Below are 18,437 nucleotides of genomic sequence, written 5' to 3'. Positions count from 1 at the left end.
AACATGTAAGCCTAAAGCCAAAATAATAGAGGATTGTTGGTCCAAGTATAAACCCTTGTAAAGTCTTAACTTTGTCACCAAGTTTAACTTGTGTAGCTTTTAACTTACATAAATTAAGTTCATAGAAAACATTGTCTCTAGCCATGTGGGATGGTTTACCTGTAATCCCAGCACTCAGGAGGCTGAGGCAGGAGGATCGAAGAATTCCGACCATCCTAGTACATAGTGAGTTCAAGACCAGCCCGAGCTGTGTGAACCTCTACCTCAACCCCATCCCTACCAGAAAACAAAGCTTTGGGTTTAAACCAGACTCCTCTGAAATTAAATGATGTCTTTTTTATGTGTCTATGTATGCTGAAATGCATTTTAAGACCCTTAGAAGCCAGAGGCCCTAATGGGCCCAGCAAGTCCTCATGGAATCCCTGACACTCACACAGCACACGCTGCTGGTCTCTGACGAGGGTACATCTGAGGCCCAGAGCACCAACCACCTAACTCCAAGCAGCACCTGGAGCACGTCACAGATACAAAAGTGAGCAAAACGGTCCTTTCTCCATACTCCAAGTCAGATCCAGCACTGCCCGGCAAGCTTGGGTTTAGGAGCAGTTGGTGTCTGCATGTTCATGCAGCTTTGGGTATTAGTCAATTCACAGTCTCAGGGAGAATTTCCAAAGTTCATAGAACTTAACTCCACTAAACAACGCAGCTCATATTGCAGGGACCAGGAAAGTGGCAGTGACACCTGGAAAGGTTTCAGAAGGTCAGGATATCGTAGAACCACACAGAAGGTTGCTAACAACATTGAATCCCAGTAGGATAAGAAGAAACACGGACATGACCAATTCCAGAAATCCGAAGCCGAGAAAGCTTTTATTTGAGAAGTCATAAACCCCCCTTATAGTTTCTAACACATGCTCTGAGGACTTTTCACAATTGCTTGCCTAAACAAACAAAGGAAGAGAGGACTGTTTCCCAGGGAATGACTGAACATGCTCAGCTGCACAGAATCATATCTGCCACCACAGATGACTTGTAAATATCTGAGCTCAGTTCTCCAGATAGGTTGGGTGACCACAATAGCCACCAAGGAGTTAGCCTTTCATGTTACACAGAGTTGAATCCGGGTCCAGGAAGAACCTGAGCAAGGGTCTACAGCTCAGAGACAAGAAGCCAGGGAGAGCACCGCCTCCACAGACTGTGGGATGCATGCGTAAGCTATCAAAAATAACCTCTTTTCTGCTTTCAGCACTTCAGTCAATCTGCCCTTGAAATAGGGAAACCTCTGCTTTCTGTGTGAGAGGGTGTGCTTCTTTCTACCTTCCAAAGGCACAATTTATAAATTACACACACATTTAGAGGGGTAGAATTACACATTTATTTTATTTCACATGTACAACTGTATTATGTGCATGTGTGTATGTGTGCCACTGTGAGTGCCTAGTGCCCAGGGAAGTCAAAAGATGGTGTTGGATACACTGTAACTAATGTTAAGGATGGCTGCGAGCCACTGTGTGGGTGCTGGGAACTGAACCCAGGTTTTCTGCAAGAGCAGCCAGTGTCCCTAACCACTGAGCCATTGCTTCAGCCCCACACTCATTTAATGTTAGTAATTAGGTCAAGCCAGGTAAGGGAGAGGCTCTAGAGGGTGTACATAAGATGACAAAATACTTCTCTACAGTGAATGTAAACGTGGTTTAAAACTTAGAGGAAATGGCACATCCTTTACATTTTAAGGTATAGCTAGATAAGAGTTACTTTTGATGACTGGCAGAGCATCTTGCAAACATTCAGTAAACAGATGTAGTGTTAAAAATATAACCCTGACATTAAAGATGGAGGTGGCTAATGCTCGATGAAGGAGCAGGTAGTTAATATCAGGCTTCCACAGTCACTCTGCTTTCACACATGTGCTCTTCTGGGTGTGTTGTTTTGTTTTGTTTTGTTTTCAACAGAAACATAAAGGCTCAGGCTAGAACCATAGCTCCATAGTTAAGAGCATATGTTGTTCTTACAGAAAACCCAGGTTCAGTTCCCAGCACTCACATGATGGCTCACAAGCATCCACAACTCCAGGTCCAGGAGGCCCAGTGCCCACTTTGGACCTTCTTGGGCACCAGGCATGCACACGGTGCACAGGCATACTTGCGTGCAAAATGCTCACACATAAAATAAAAATAAATGAATCTAGTTTTTAATTTTTAATAACATCTTTTTAAAGTCAATTTTTAAATTGTAAAAGTTCACAAACTACCCAGAAATGCCCAGTTTGCCCATAGGTTCACGTACCAATCCCGGCTTTCAGACCTAGTGGCCGATGGATTCCAATAGGCTAAAGGTTTGGTGACCTTTGTGGCATTCTCTTCACTTCAGTGCTTGGCAAAAATCTAAAAACAAAAAAAAAAAACCTTGAGAAATGATAAGTAAAGTGTAAGCCATACAATAAATATGCTTGTATTTTGTTATTACCCACTCAATGTAAGAGCTTTAGAAAGTTCTCCAGTTCCGTTTGGGGATGTAGAAACACTTTAAGGGGACACATGATCGTTTTCCCATTTTCTCAAGAATGCAGTGTGTTTTAAGGACAAGAGGGTTTATAGTTCCGGCTACTTGTCCATTCTGAGGCCTGACTGTGCGTTCTGCTCAGTCGCCGCTCTCTCTCCAAGTGCGTTCACAGCGTGCACTTGTTCACATGGGTCCTACTGCCTCAGCCACAATTTAAAAACTGAAAAAGCAGGTACAGGCAGGAAAAGAGTCTGGGTTAATGCCGATACGTTTATCCAGTATCCTCTATATGACATACATGTTAGAGCTAATTTTGGTTTAGATTTTTTTTTTAATGGCACTGGAAGTTGTGAAGTTTGTTTAAAGAGAGCAAATGAACAATATTTTTAATGAATTCTTTGAGAATGATTCATACATAAATGAATTTTTCACCCCACACCTGCTCCAATCCCTCTTGGATCTCTCTCTCTCTCTCTCTCTCTCTCTCTCTCTCTCTCTCTCTCTCTCTCTCTCTCTCTCTCTCTCTCTCTCTCTCTCTCTCTCTCTCTCTCACACACACACACACACACACACACCTCCCACTTCTGTTAAAGTTGCTAATGGAATTGGAACTTCCCTTTTAGGACTGCCTGGGTAAGATGCTTCAAAGCTTTAAATAAGCCTCCATAAATCTGATTCCATTAAAATTGACTCCTTAAATTTCTTAGTAATCTCGTGGTAGGAAAGGATGTAAACTAAAGCAAAGATGTACATAAAAGTATTCACCACATCTTTTTAAAACACTAAATAATGAAAGATGCCAAAATGTTTACTGTTAAGTAAAATAAAATCTAATCAGTCTATAAGATGATAGATAAATTATGGGATTTTTAAAGTTTTATATAGAAAATATAAATAATTGACATGTCCTATAACCAAGAAAATAATTTAAATTCTATATATAGAATGTCATCTTCACAATAGGAACAAATGCACAAAAAAAAAAAACAATTGCAAGAGACATGACAGTACAGTGTTAAATATCAGGCCTGACTTAGTGCTTAATTGGAACATAAAGGAAATGTCCAAAGCTGAAATGAGTACGAGACTCTGTCAACCCTACTAGCAGAGGAAAGATCTGTGTTAAGGAAGAGTTACCAAGCCAGTGAAAGGAGAGCAGAGGTGAGAGTCCAGTTACGTGCACTAAGATGTGTGAGAGCTACAAGACATGAGCAACATGGCAGGGACTTAGAGTCCATGCAAGAAGCTGCTAACGGGAACCGTGGGTGAAGGCTGTGAGAGCCCTGATACGCTGTCCTAAGAAGTCAATGCTGTGTTCAGGCTGCAGTAGCCTGGTGGCGACATACACGACGTGGTAACACAGGCCACCACACAAAGCCTGAGAGAGACACAGAAACAGCATGTCATGGTCAATGGTTTCAATATTTTTTCTTTGTAATTCAGGGATAAAATGACAGGTCATGCTAGAGAGGCAGGTTCTTAAGATGGGTTGGTGTACCGGCTGGCTTTGTGTGTCGACTTGACACAAGCTAGAGTCATGAGGGAGGAAGGAGCCTCAGCTGAGGAAATGCCCCCATGAGATCCAGCTTTAGGGCATTTTCTCAGTCAGTGATCAGCATGAGAGGGCCCAGCCCATGGTGGGTAGGGCCACCCCTGGGCTGGTTAGTGGTCCTAGGTTCTATAAGAAAGCAGGCTGAGCAGGAAGCAAGTCAGTAAGCAGCACCCTCCATGGCCTTTGGGTCAGCTCCTGCCTCCAGGGCCCTGTCCTTACTTCCTTTGGTGAACAGCCACGTGGAAGGGTAACCCTAATTAACCCTTTCCTCTTCGAGTTGTTCTTGGTCATGGTGTTTCATTGCAGCAGTAGAAACTCTAACTGAGATAGTCGGCCAAATGTTGTGGTATAAACACACCTGCCATCAATGACTCCAAGCTGTCAAGGTTTTAACAACCTGCTAGAAATCCCTGGCTATTCAGACACGGGTTTTCATAATTAGTCATGAGCCAACTCCAGCTTAGCACTGTTTGAGGAGTTCTGTCCTAAAGAGTCTGCCAGTCTGTCTTGAGGAGATGCCCCTGTGTGTGGCAGGCAGCCTTGGGTTATCTATATAAAGGAATGCCACAGTGGCATACAGTCAGGAGAGGTGTTTCTGATAGACAAGAGGAGATTGAGAACACACAGTGAAAGTAGTTTGTACCCTGCTGCATATCCTGAGCCTGGGAAAGCCGTCAGTGCCTGAGCAACAGTGGAGCTGAAGGCACATTGCCATAGATGTGTCAGAAACTGACTGCTTTCTGAGGAACAGCTGTAAGTTCTGAACAGCAATAAAAGCTGCCCGAGGACTCTGGGTTCTAAACAAAGTGGGTAAGTTGGGGAAGGAGTCGAAACTCAGCTACTAGTCTGCAGAGGTTGTTCCCCTTTGAGTGGCTTTCCCCTGAAAGTAAATGTAGCCACGGCATAATATGTATAAAATTGGCCCAAGTGGTCCCATAAGCCAAGCGCGTGCACAGGAAGACTGCAAGCACCTTGCATCTCAGACTTGAACTTGACTGGCCCCACCCTCCACCCAGGTGTAAAGAGGCTTCGGTATGACTCTAAACAGATCATTCCCAAGTCAGCACTGTTTAGCATCCACAGCCTCGATAGCATAGCACTGACAGGATTATATGACCTAACTGTAATAGATCAAACCAAAAAGTCACCTCAGAGGTCTAAGACAGAAAAAGAAAAGCTGCTCATTCTGAAATAAAAGATCTAGTCAGAGATCCCCCACAGGGAGCCAGATGCTGGCTCTATCAGACGACACTGTCGCAGTGAAGGATTTTATAGATTCAAATACGGTTGTGAAGTGGCTGGTTTTTAATTAATCCTGGGTGGGCCTAATCCCATTAGATAAAAGCCTTGAAAGGCTCAGAGTCTCTGGAAAGAGAGACATAAAGAGTTTGCCAACCTGTGGGAGCAAACTGCGGCCCTGCAAAGCCTCTGAGTAGGGCAGTGGGGCAGTGAGCTCGCTGCAAGAGCCAGCCAGGGTGACAACTGGAGCAGCCTCAGAAGCTGGTTCTCCACATCAGAAGGGGTCCAGCTGACACCTTATCTGTAGTCTTGTGACACTCTGAAGACATGGCCAATTCACTGCCTCCTGATCTGCAGACAGGGAACATCGAGACTCCTAAATGTTGTATAATTTGTCACTTGTCAATAGATATGTGACAGAAGGAAACTCTCAGTCAGCAGGATGGTATTTATTGAAAAGCAACCACTCTGAAAGAGAAAAAGACTTGAGCAGAGTCATTAGAATCCCAGAGACTTCTGGGAAGTTTTCAAAATGTACGGCACATGAGTAATTGTAATTCCTAAATGAGAAGAGACAGTAAAAGGAAACAGCATTAATCCTGGAAAGCCCTGCGAACGTTATAAAAATTGAGATTTACAGACCCAGCACCTCAGGAGAACTCCAAACAGAATGAGACACATCAACTCATAGAAACCAAATTGGAGGACGTGAAAAGCAGCCACAGAAAAATAGCACAGGGCCACGGGGCCACCTAGGCTCTCGAAGGGCTTCACTCGGTAACGTGCCGAGAGCTTTAGTCAGTAGGCGTCTGCTTAGATGGTATGTGGAGGGTTAAACCAGCAGGATTTCATTATGATTGTGGGAAGAAGAGTGCTGTTGACCTTCAAGTGACAGTTGCCCATGACAGGGGCCTGGGTAAGAGCTAATTTTGAAACAGAGAAACCCTAAAAACCATTTGGATACCTCGAGATGTAGGTTGCTTTGGGGTGCATAAAAAATAATATATGGGGGGAAATGCACACTGGAAACATGAAATACCATTTCCATTCCTAAGAAAAGGAAGAAACGTTAGTTTGCTCATTTCTCAGGACCTCAGGTTTCTCTTTTGCCCAATTGAAAGGTTATTGTGGACAATACACATGCATGCACACTCACGCACACGCGCACACACACTGGGTAAAGTAACTACTAACAAAGAGCTCTGCACTCCATAGTCATAGCCTCCTTTCCTTTCCCCACTCTGCCTTTTTAAACAAACTTTCAGATTGGGGTTTCTATTGATGTGATAAAACACCGTGGCCAAAAGCAACTTAGGCAGGAGAAGATTTATTACAGCGTCCAGCTGAGGGAAGTCAGAGCTGGAGGCCAAGGCAGGAATCTGCAGGCGGGAACTGAAGCAGAAGCCACGGAGGAACAGTGATTGCTGACTGGCTTCTCCTGCCTTCTCAGTTTGTTGTTCTCTGAAATGCACCAGAGTCAGCTGCCCTGGCGGAGCAGCATCCACGATGGGCTGGATCCTCCCGTCAGTCTTATAGAGGCATCTTGTCAATTGAGGTTTCCTGCTCGCAGCAGGAGACCAGCTGCTATCAGGCCGACAAACTAGGCAGCACAGGTGAACATACAGAACAGGCATGTTCAGGTGAAAGAGCCTGCCACTGCAGCACAACAGTCTCTAAAGCAGTGGGTCGTAACCCCTCTGACAAACATCTATCTTCAAAAAAAAATTTGAGATTACAATTCAAAGCAGTAGCAAAATTACAATTATCAAGTAGAATGAAATTAATTTTGTGGTTGGGGGTCACCACAGCATGAGGAACTGTATCAAAAGGTCTCAGCACTAAGAAGGTTGAGACCCACTGCTCTGGAGACCCGAATTTGGCCAATCATCAGCTGCAGTGGCTGGCTAACAAATTCTAAAAAGTGCAAAGAGAATAAGACCTTTGGTACCCAGTGCGACTTACAGGACAGTTGCCATGAGGTTGTAGGCTAAGGAGAACGCCTGTAGTGCTCCTGTGGATGACAGGAGACATGCAGGGCTGCTGGTCTAGAGAGATTCTGACACCCCAGCAGCCAAGTGCTGGGCAGTTCTTGACTCTCAGTCCATGATGCTGCATCAGGAAGGAATCCTCCAGGTTACATGGCTTTACTCTGTAGCTTCTGCGCCATCCATGGACTATGGGATCCTCCAGGGTCCGTGGCCTTAGACTCCAGCTTCTGTGCCGTCCACCAACTATGGAAGCCATCTCTAGGCCTTGCCATATTCTTAGCTTGCTTTCTGCTTATACTCCAAGTCTGCAGACCTTTTATTTTGTACTCTTTCTCTTTGAGTCTAAGTATTCCTTTAAACAACTTTCTGGGTCCCTCTTTTATTTATTAAGGATCACTGTATTAGGAAAATCAAACCTACAAATCTCTTCAGGATAAGCCCTTCTGAAATTCTAGATTGTGCTGCCATTGCTAAAGGACATTGCACCTAAGCATCTCAAGAGTCCCCTCCGTTGGAACAGTTATGTGAGACACCAGTTTGAGTGTGCCTGAGGCCCACGCACACTCTGTATCATCTCTAGACCGCTTTTCCTAGCCATGTCCTAAAACTGATTTTAATCTAGAAACCATTTCTTAGTTTAGTGTCAGTTTTCCATTTGATAAACCTGGGCACTTTCAGAACTAATCATATGTATCCCTCCTGGATTTTTAACTCAAGCAAGAGGGAGAAGCTGGGAGCTGCCTCGGCACTGTCTGGAAAGCCTAGCTAGATTCCTTGTCTATTAGTAGCCTGGCTACCTTCCATGACACTCTAGGTAACGGTGCTACTGAGCTCTCTTGACACTTGAACAAATTCCCTTCTCGTTTTCCTCAGCCGCAGCCCCGCTCCTCGCCAGCCTCTCTGTTCCGGTCACAAAGCACGTGCTGCCGAAGGAGCCCGGCACGTCTTTCAAGTGGAGCTGACCTCCAGCCCAAAAGCATGTCCAATGCTTAAACTCTTACTTAATCTGTGTTTAGTCTGTAAAACTTCTTATTAATCATCATAAACTAAAACTGCATAGAACAGTTACTAAGTATTGTGTATTTAAAGAGACTGACTACAAGTTAAACTTGCTGTCTTTTTCTCTATCATGGAAATTATTTCCCAGAAATCTACAATATCACCCTTGTTGCTGTTTAGGGCACAGCTGTCTACACCTAGCAATTCCACTTGGGAAGGAAGAATTTTATGCCTGCTCTGCAGTGACAATAACAAGGTTCTTTTTTATTGTTGCTGACATCAAGATTGCTAAAAATCAACAGTGAGGTAAACACTGCTTGAGATCATCTGGCAAGGATTTTAATCCAAAATATTGTGTAAGCATTGATCTATTCGCGTATCTGGAACTACTGTCCAGCTTCGTCAGTGGCTTTCTTACTTCATTTTACTTAGCGATCTGAAGAGCTGAGGGGGACGATAGTCTCATCTTTGCTTTCATCGGGAATGTCGCACTTCTCTGAGGGACCTTCCGGTGCCTTCCAGTGCCTTCCAAAGTCGCCTGAGGAACTAAATGACGCCAAAGTGGGGTCCAGCACTCAGTATCTAGCAAGGTGGAACTTCCTCACTAAATTAGACCAGGAGTTTTGAGACTGAGCTTCTTCCCTGTGCGTTTCTTGGTAAGAGTCACCTGCACTGGAGCCTTCCCAGTCTTTTACAAGCGATTGCCTTGACAGGGCTGTGAGGGGCACTTCTTCTACCCCAGGCCCATTTCTGGGGTTTTTACAAGCCTGACTGAGAAGGCTGACTAGGGACTGCTTTAGCTGTGGGGCTCAGGGAAGAATGGCTGTTGGGACCACTATGGTCTCTCTGCCTCTCCCTTGGCAGTAAATTCTAGATATTGAAATGTAGCTTTGAAGAATTACAGAACTAGAGATTACCCAAACTTTTTACAAGGCATTTGATGCCTTTCCATGATCCAGTACCCTGCAAATGTGAGCTCGCAGTGTCTAAATATAAAGGTTCTTCACAGGGCTAATTTTAAATGTGAATTTTAATGCAGTGTGCTTGGAGAAAGGCTGTGCAGCTGGGCTGTTGAAGCGTGGTGTTTTTACCTTGTAGGAAATACTGAATAGGACCGTTACTAAGGCCTCAGCATACACAATGTGGTTGTCTTTACTCATAACCCTTTTCCATGAATCTATGTGAGAACACATTACCCGAAAGACAATGGCACAATGTTGCACTGCGGCCCTTCTAATTATTTCCATGCCTTTAATTATTTCCAGGATATTGGAGAACTTATTATTTAAAGGTCAGAATAATGTCCAAGATATGGCCAAACCCAGTGAGAGTCAGACACAAGGAATGTTGGATGACTTCAGAGTTATGAGATTATTTCATTTCTCATGATAATTCTTGGCTTGCCAAGTTAGTGAATTTTAAGAACGCTGAGAGCAGATTTTAAGATAAATGTGAACTAACCCATTCTTGTGGAGTCAGGGGCTTCCCTTCAGGCATTAGTTCATGTTTGACTTGCCTGACTCACATTTAGGGATGAAATGAGTTAGGACAAGGTCTTAGATAGCACATTCCCTCACTGGGAAAGAAAACCAACTGCACAACTTGGAGCAGCTCTCAGAATCTGCAGTTTCCATGGATACTTTAGCCTTTATAAAAATGTTTTCTCAGTATGGCAGCACAACCTAGTTCAATGAAAATAAATAAGAATGTTTTATTTCTTTTCTGTCCATCTGTTGACTTATTTTTTTCTCTTATTAAAAATTAAGGATAAAAGTTTTAATTGTCCAAATGGCTAAAAATAAATTTAAAATCTCATAAAACTTCTCAATCTTTTCTTAGGACATGTACTCGCATGTCCTCTAAATTAAACTAAATTTTGCTGAGCAGTGACTATTACATTTGAGAAAAATTTAAAAAGAGATTTTAGATTCCAACTTGGGGTAGGTTACTCCATCATCTATGTTTGTAGTTAGTCATAATGGATTTTTAAACTAACAAACAAAAGCTGCCCATTTTGATTGACAGACTCAAGCGTGTGCGTGCAAATCTGAATGACTATCTGACGGCTCCTTCAGTTTCTCTTCTTGCTTTCTGCTTCTCAGCTCTCCTAAATTATCCCTCATCATCTCCATCCCGCATACTCAAAACTCTTCTCTAAAGAATTATATTTAACCAAGTTCATGAGAACCATCAACTGTTGTCCTGTCATGTCTCAAAACCACCAGAGTTTGTTAGTGTAGCTCCACTAAACGTTAAGAAATTTTCATCAGAGCTGGAGAGATGGCTCAGAGGTTAAGAGCACTGGCTGCTCTTCCAAAGGTCCTGAGTTCAATTCCCAGCACCTACATGGTGGCTCACAACCATCTAAAATGAGATCTGGTGCCCTCTTCTGGTGTGCAAGCATATATGCAGACAGGTCACTGTATACATAATAAATAAATAAATTATTTTTTAAAAGACACTATCTCAAAGAAAATAAGTTAGAATTTTTAAATAAAATTTAATCATTTTATTTATGAATTAAAAAGAAAACGTGAATCATCCTCATCTGCATACACATATACAAGCATATCAAAATTCATTGAATTTTTCTTTAGACCCTATATGCTAGAATTAAAGTAAGAATAGAGCAGCTAACTTTACCACAGCTCATGCTATTTTAGTCACGTATAACTTAACCATAGGGAAAGCCCACCCCCTCTCTCTCATATAACTCTATCACAGTGTACTTTCTTTTTTTTTTAAAGTAAATATTATTTATTTATTTTATTATTCAGGTTACATCTCAATTGTTATCCCCTCACTTGTATCCTCCCGTTCTTCCCTCCCTCCCTCTTTCACCCTATTCCCCTCCCCTAGGTCTGTGACAGAAGGGGACCTCCTCCCACACCATATGGTCGCAGCCTATCAAGTCTCATCTTGGTAGCCTTCCTATTCTTTCTCTGAGTGCCACCAGGCCGCCCACCAAGAGGAAGTGGTCAAATATGGGGCACCAGAGTTCATGTCAGAGTCAGTCCCAGCTCTCCTGCAACTGTGGAGAATGTCCTGTCCATTGGCTAGATCTGAATAGGGGTTCAATGTTTACTGCATGTAATGTCCTTGGTTGGTGCAGTAGGTTGAGCAGACCCGCTTGGTTCAGATCCGCCCGTCATGATGTTTTTCTTGGGGATTTGTGTGACCCTCTGGATCCTTCTATTTCCCCATTCTCCCATATTTCCCTCACCTAGAGATCCAGTAGGAAGTCCCCGCATCTATCCTGATCTCCTGGTAAGTGAAGACTTTCATTGGACATTCTTTTGGGGCTAGTGTCCAATTATAAGTGAGTATATGCCAACAGCATACTTTCGTAAGTTGTGTATATTTATAGCCAGTTTCATAATTGAAATATTTGAAATGCCACTAATGATAATTTTAATAAATGAGCAACATTTTTGCTAAGAAAAGACCCCTGATTTTGTCTCCTCTAATGTCAAATATTTAGAATTGATCATCTTTGAAGCAAAGCCTACCCAGGGGGTAGCCTGTGGCTTGGAAAGCAGTGTCTGAGTGGGAAGTGCTACTGCTGTTTGCCTGCTCCCATAGCACCCCGATGGTTAAAGCAGCCAACACCTAAACAGACTTGCGCCTGCACATAAAAGTCCATGAACAACTTTCACATACAAATATGTTAAAACAGTGATTATTCCAGAAGGCTTGGTAGAAAAGTGTGGTATTGGACATCATGACTTACTTCTGGAAATTCAAATAACCATTATAAAGTTGCAAAAAAATGACACAGTGTACTTACTGAACTTTTTGATGAGTATCAGTAGGATATGTGGGTAACACTTGTCCTTCAACCAAGCACTTTCATTGGTTCAGCTGTTTTGTCTTCCAGGCTTCCGTCTCGTGTGTGTACTGACTGATGCTTTCCAGGGGAAAGCTCTGACTCTCGCAGTCTTTACCAGGTCCTCTTGCTAGCCTCAGCTCTCCTTACCTCCAGGTGTATAAACATCCCCCTTGACTGCCCAAAGTAGGCCTTGCCTTCCTAAAACAATGGCTCCTACTCCAGGATGATGCTTCCTTTCCGGGAGTGACAGTCAGAGGCTCCATTTAGAGAATGAACAGAACTATTAGAGGAAAGGAAACTAAAGACTTGACAGCATAAAATTAACTTTCTAAACCATGGTGGCAAAAATATTAGTTTAAAGCCATTGCTTGCTACTTCCATGACATCTTTGTTTAATGCAGCCTGTGTGCTTTGTAGACATCAATTTTCTACAGAAAAACCACTGTGTCCCTAGTTGTCACATGGCTGCTGGGCTGCTGCTTGCCTCTAGCTTTCACAGTAACAATCCTGTCATTTGCATTGCACTTCAGCCTGTCTTTGTGTTACATGTTTAAGAAAATATGTTCTCTGGTCAAACTTCTTGCTCTCCCAGGAAAACACCTCTGGAGCACTACAGCATATTTTTCTTACTGTTTAATAAAATTCTGCACTATAAATCTCCTTATTTCCTGTTTTTCTATTTTACTGTCAAGATTTTTAGACAAGTGTCTCCTTCTTCTCTGTACCCCAATGTGTGGTACAGCTCACTGGCTTGTAGTATTTAATAGCTGTAGAGCTCTTGAAATAGTTGCTTAATTTCTAGGAAAAAAAAACTATTATGCTAACAAGGCTTCACATAGTCATATTAACCTGCTCTGAGGAACACAGTAATATAAAGACAGCAAATTTAGCAAGCCAGCCCGTGTCCGAGGCGCTGCACGAATGGGAGGGATGCTGAAGATCACGTGACCATCCTAGAGTGCGGGTGGGAAAGCTCTGACGCTGACTAGGACCTATACGTGGTTGTAAATAATATACACCATAATTGTAAACTACATAAAACACGTATGAAGTAAAGGAACCTGAAACGTAGCTGCCAACATGCTAGTGTATGTCTCCCCTCCTTCCTCAGGAAGGGGGAAGGAGCAGGGACAGAGGGAAGGTTTTCTTAGTGTCTTTTAGTAATCTAGATTAGTCTGCTGCGTGCACTTACTCTCCCTGCACAGGACCTGTGTCTAGTTCCTGGTGCCCACATCAGGCGGTGCCCACATCAGGCGGTTCACAGCACCTACAGTTCCAGTTCCAGAGGGTGTGACATCTCTTCTGGCATTCGTGGGCACCTCCATGCATGTGATGTGTGTGCATGTAAAACACAAGATAACATAATTTAAAAAATAATAGAGACTCTGAATTAGTACATGGAAGGATCTTTCCTCTTCCAGAACTTTGGCCCTCCCTGAAGAAATTGCTTGGACTGTTGTATTCTAAGTTTTATTGCTTCGTGGGGCATTTTCTGTGAAAGTTGAGCAGGGGGTGGGGGAGTATCTGACTTATAAATTTGTTTTAAAGAACAAATAGGACAGCAGATAAGCAGCATAATATAAATATATACATATATGTTCATACATATGTATTATATAGTAACTGTCTAATGCACAGAAGGTGTTAGTAACTTTTCTATATTTTATTTTTAGTGACTTTCTAGTACTGCTTATTTTCATTGTAAACTGTGCTGGAACAAAAATGCATCTAGATAAATCACCGGGCACACTTACAAAAACATTCTTTGCCTATATTTGTATATGACATTAAGATAAATTCTTATATAGAGCTGGTGATTCAATAAATACCTAAAACTGAGGTTTTCATACAAGGAATATTTTCTAGCTAAAATCTCCGTCCCACTCAATACTGTATAAGTTGTTCTAGCCTGATTGCAGAGCATTGGTGACCTTTGAGTTCAGACAGCCCTGAGGGGGCTTAGAAGCACTTCACACTGAGACATGAAGCATCCGCAGCCCGTGTCCCACGGCCCTGGTCACCTGGAACGTCGCTTTAGAAGCCAGCCTCTGCCTTTGTCCAAGTTCTGAACTAAAAACAATCCAACTCTATTTCTACCTAATCATTCTTTTTATGACAAATTATTCTACAAATGTGAGAGGCTCCATATGGTCCAGAAATGTTCAGTATTTAGTCATGATGCTATCAAGCCATTATGTAGAATTATTTCTGCATGATTCTTACTGTAATTTTAGCTAACCTGAGCATCCTTAAGTTGAGTTTCCTTGAGAAGTCACAGTTTGTGACATGTCTTCTCCCACTACTGTGGAAACTTCCCAGTGTTACACATGCATTTGCATGTAAACAGACATGGCAAGTGTGTAGGGGAACTTTGTTTTCCAGATAATATTTTGTATACGTAAGACTTTTTTTAAAAATGTCTTAATTTTCATTCATGATGTTTACCTATCTTATCACTATTTTTTGCTTGACTTTTTTCCATATTTTATTAATTTTTTCATACAAATATTTTGATCACAGTTTCTCCTCCCCCAGATCCTGTCCTATTTGATGTTTTACTATCAGTATCTCAATGTCTGGATTTTGGCCCTTAGAGAGTACATTGATTTGTAATTTAATATCTTTATCCACATGAGATATAGCCCCTATTTTGAAAGAACATTCAAAAGAGGCAAGTTTTTTTTTAATATTGTGATTTGATTTAATTTAATTCTTACTTCATTTGTAAATGTCTCTACTAAAATTTGTAAGAATTTAATTTTGGCTATTCTTGATTAATCTCATTAATCTTTGTTAATCTCATTAATCTTGATTCATTTATTCAATAAATTTATTAAGTGCCTCATGGACTAAAATTTTATACTAATGAGTTTAAAAGTTTAACAAATAAATGATATGTAAATTTAATATATTAATATATACAGAAGTTATAGGTTTAATACATATCAATAAATATGCAGTTGCTTATTTCACTTCAATTACATCTGAACATTTTACCCTCTTTTAAAATTTCTATAGTGACTACAATGAATTAGAAAAACTTTGGAGTTGTTTGAATTTTTAGTTTTTTAAAACATTATGCATAACCATAGAGTAAATTTTAAAACACAAGAGCAAACTTCACTTATTTAAATTTTAAGGTATAAAATTCTTTACAATGGTTTTCAAGTGAGTAACAAATGCATTAGTTCACAAAAAAAGCATTTGGCACCTTCATTGTGTTGATTTTAAATGTAGTGTACAGCATTCGCTTATCTATCCTTTCCCCTTTCTAAGTGTGCTCTGCTTTCCTAGACTTCATCTTATTTTTCTTTCTGCCTGAATACATCAGTTCTGGGATTCTCTCTTGAGGCATGTCTGTGGGTGGTCCTCACTCCCGATCTCTAACTCCCCAACCACTAATTCTGTTTTATTTTGCACAGAAAAAAAAAATGAACTGAAAGCTGTATATACTCCCATCTGAAGTCGTCAGTAGTAAAATTACACATTTCGTCTGGCTGGCGGCACAGCCTGGGGTGTGCTGTCCCGCGGGACCCCGACAGCTGTGCCGCTGCCCTTCGCCTTGCTGCTGCCTTTGAGTTGTCACTTTAAAAGTTCCAAGAGTGCTCCTGGCTAACTTTTCCACTCGGTTAGCACTAGCTAACTAGCCCAGAAAAGAATGAAAAGTCTGGGTTGATGGGAAGGTGGTAGTGGAAGTGAGTCAGGAGGGGACACTCTCCAAAGAAAGGACGTCAAAGGAGAACCCCAGATGGCAGGGCGACATAAGAAAGCCGTGGGCAGAACGGATCAGGCCATCTCTGTGTGGACGGGCTCTAGGCTACCCACCCACTCCTGAAGAGATGACAAACGCCTTAGCTTCCTAACCCAGCGCCAGCTACCACGTGGGCTTCCTGTCTGCTTCCCACCTTACTTTTCGTCAGCCAGCTGACACTGTGACCTTTGTGTGGCAGCTGCTTATAACCTCACCTGGCCCCTTGGTGTGGAATGAACTGTGTTCTTTGCCAGTAGAAGTTCTGCCCACATTGAGCCTTGGCTGTTCAGGAAGCCCTCTTCATCATGGGAGCCATGTGGTTCCTACGCTCTTCGCATTCTCCCTGGAGGACAGTCCACACTCCCAGTGGCTCCGAGAGCATACGGCTGCTCATCTCTCCCACAGTGCCTCAGTGTTACCTTCCTCACGAGGCTACAGGATAAAGACAGCTCAACGTTTGGCAGAGGCACTCCATTGAAATTAGGTAGTCTAACGTCAGTCTCATATTTTTTGTGCCAGATTTTGTATTCTTCTCTAGAAATTAAGATCCAGATAGGAGTGTTAGTTCTTAAGAGGAAACTTTAGTCACTGTGTACAAGAGGAAAATGCCTCTCCACCCCCGGCCTGTGGGACATCTGATCACTGTCATCTGTGGCCAACTAGTGCCAAAGATTCCCAGGCCTAGTGACTGCGCCGTCGGTAGACCTGCCGCGCTCTGGGCCTTCTGATTTCCTTCTCGAGCATTTCTCTCCTAAGACTGTCATAGCTTTCCTAGTGAATTATAGGCATCAATTGCCAGTGACGGGTATTTAGTTCTCAACAGTGGCCCAAAGCACTCCAGACACGAGGAGGAGTGCCGTGTTTTCTTCACGTAACTTTCTGTGTGACCCAAATCCAAATGTATCTGAATTTTAATAATTCAAGAAAAGATTTATGCCAACATTTTGAAAACAAATAACTGCCATGGAAAACCTAACAGCATATCCCTTGGTGGTACCTAATCAATAAGAATTGTGTGCAGGGGCAGGGGTTGGCTTTAATTAAACTGAGTTCATATGCTAATGTGTACATCCTCAATTAAAATTACATTCTATATATTAAAACTGTCATTACAGTCTTATGGCATGTTCAGGAAATCTAGCTGTGTTTGACCTTAAGTAACTTTCCTCCTTTTTTTATTTTTTTCTGTCATTTCCAGCTATTAGTCTGTCCAAAGAAAACTACTTCTTGTTTCCTTTTAGCTTTGTGTAGACTTGAACTTTATTAAAAAGAAAAAGAAAAAAGAAAGAAAAAGAAATGGTTCCAAACACCGCAGCTGTTGCTTCTCCCTCTCCCTCCTCTCCCCTCCCCCTCCCCCTCCCCCTCCTCTCCCCTCCCCCTCCCCTCCCCTTCTCCTTCTTGTGGCTAGTACTTACACAGCAGATACTCCGGTACTTTTCTATAGTAGAGTGTATGTAGGTGAGATCTTACTTTTCCTAAGGCACTTGCTGCCCTGGGTTTTTGCACTTTGTGTCTTTGCCACCAGTCCTCTTTTTGAGAAGTCATCTAGCTGGTGGCCTCATTGTTTCCTAGGCTCGGCAACCATGCTGTGGAGGAAGAAAGGCATAATGAAAGCAGGGGGATGTTAGGGGAGTTTAGGAAAGACATGCAGATATTCTCAAAGAAACTGCTACTGTAGTCATCCATCAAATACATCTTGTAAGGACTAGTGACCTTGGGAAATTTTCAAACTAAAGTGTGTTGTCAGTGCTCTCTTCCTAAGGCTAAAATTAGAGAGAAGGGGGGAGAGAGAGAGAGAGAGAGAGAAAGAGAGAGAGAGAGAAACACTTTTATCAACACTTTCATTTTGATGATACTGCTGTGTGTCCATTTAGGGCGTCTTTCATAGCTCTATAACTAGCTCCGTGGGTGTATTCCATTTCACTCAGTCTGTAGCTGGGAGTGTCTCATGAGTCTCACCTTCACTTAGATCTGCTAAATAATATAATATGAACTCTTAAAGGATCAGTGTCCTTATACTTAATAAACATGTCAAACACTCCTTACATATTTTATAAGGAAGTACTAATTGTTACATGTTTAAACTACTTGTAGTTAAACTGATTTTTGTAGGTTAAGTTGGTGGTTAATAGCCAAATTAGTAATATTTGAATGACTCATAAAAGAAATTCAGAGCCTGACAACAGTAAGTGAAACTATGCACCCAGGATCCAGTTGGTAAAAGTTACAGTAAGTATATAATGCAAAAAATAAAGAGGCCAAAGGCATTTATCTCATATCAAAATGCTGAAGGTATTTCTGATTTAATACTGTAATCTTATAAAAGGTGTATTAACGGAACTGCATCTTCTGTTTTATGTTTTATCAAATGAAAAAAAAAAAAGAATGGTAATATAGTCAGAAATAGTGCTACAATCCAGCCTTAGCTGAATCTGCTGTCAGCCAAGACTAGTGGTCTTTGATCTCACATTTAAACCTCTTGTCCTCCCAATGAGTGAAATGGCCTTTTTCTTCCTCAAATGTTCAACAGACTTTTTGCCATTTCATAGAACCATTATTTTAAAATGTGATCTGGAA

The 18,437-nt window shown here is 41.9% G+C and overlaps 1 protein-coding gene across 2 annotated transcripts in view; it reads left to right on the top strand.

Moving 5' to 3' along the window:
- Window positions 1-18,437, top strand: part of VPS13B (vacuolar protein sorting 13 homolog B) — a 517,649-nt gene that overhangs the window by 442,245 nt on the left and 56,967 nt on the right. The gene's annotated exons all lie outside the window — the stretch shown is intronic.

Source organism: Acomys minous (assembly GCF_964271855.1).
Source record: "Acomys minous genome assembly, chromosome: 12".
Lineage (NCBI taxonomy): Eukaryota > Metazoa > Chordata > Mammalia > Rodentia > Muridae > Acomys > Acomys minous.
The sequence above is the reverse complement of the archived record's forward strand: the minus strand, read 5'-3'. Positions and strand labels throughout refer to the sequence as shown.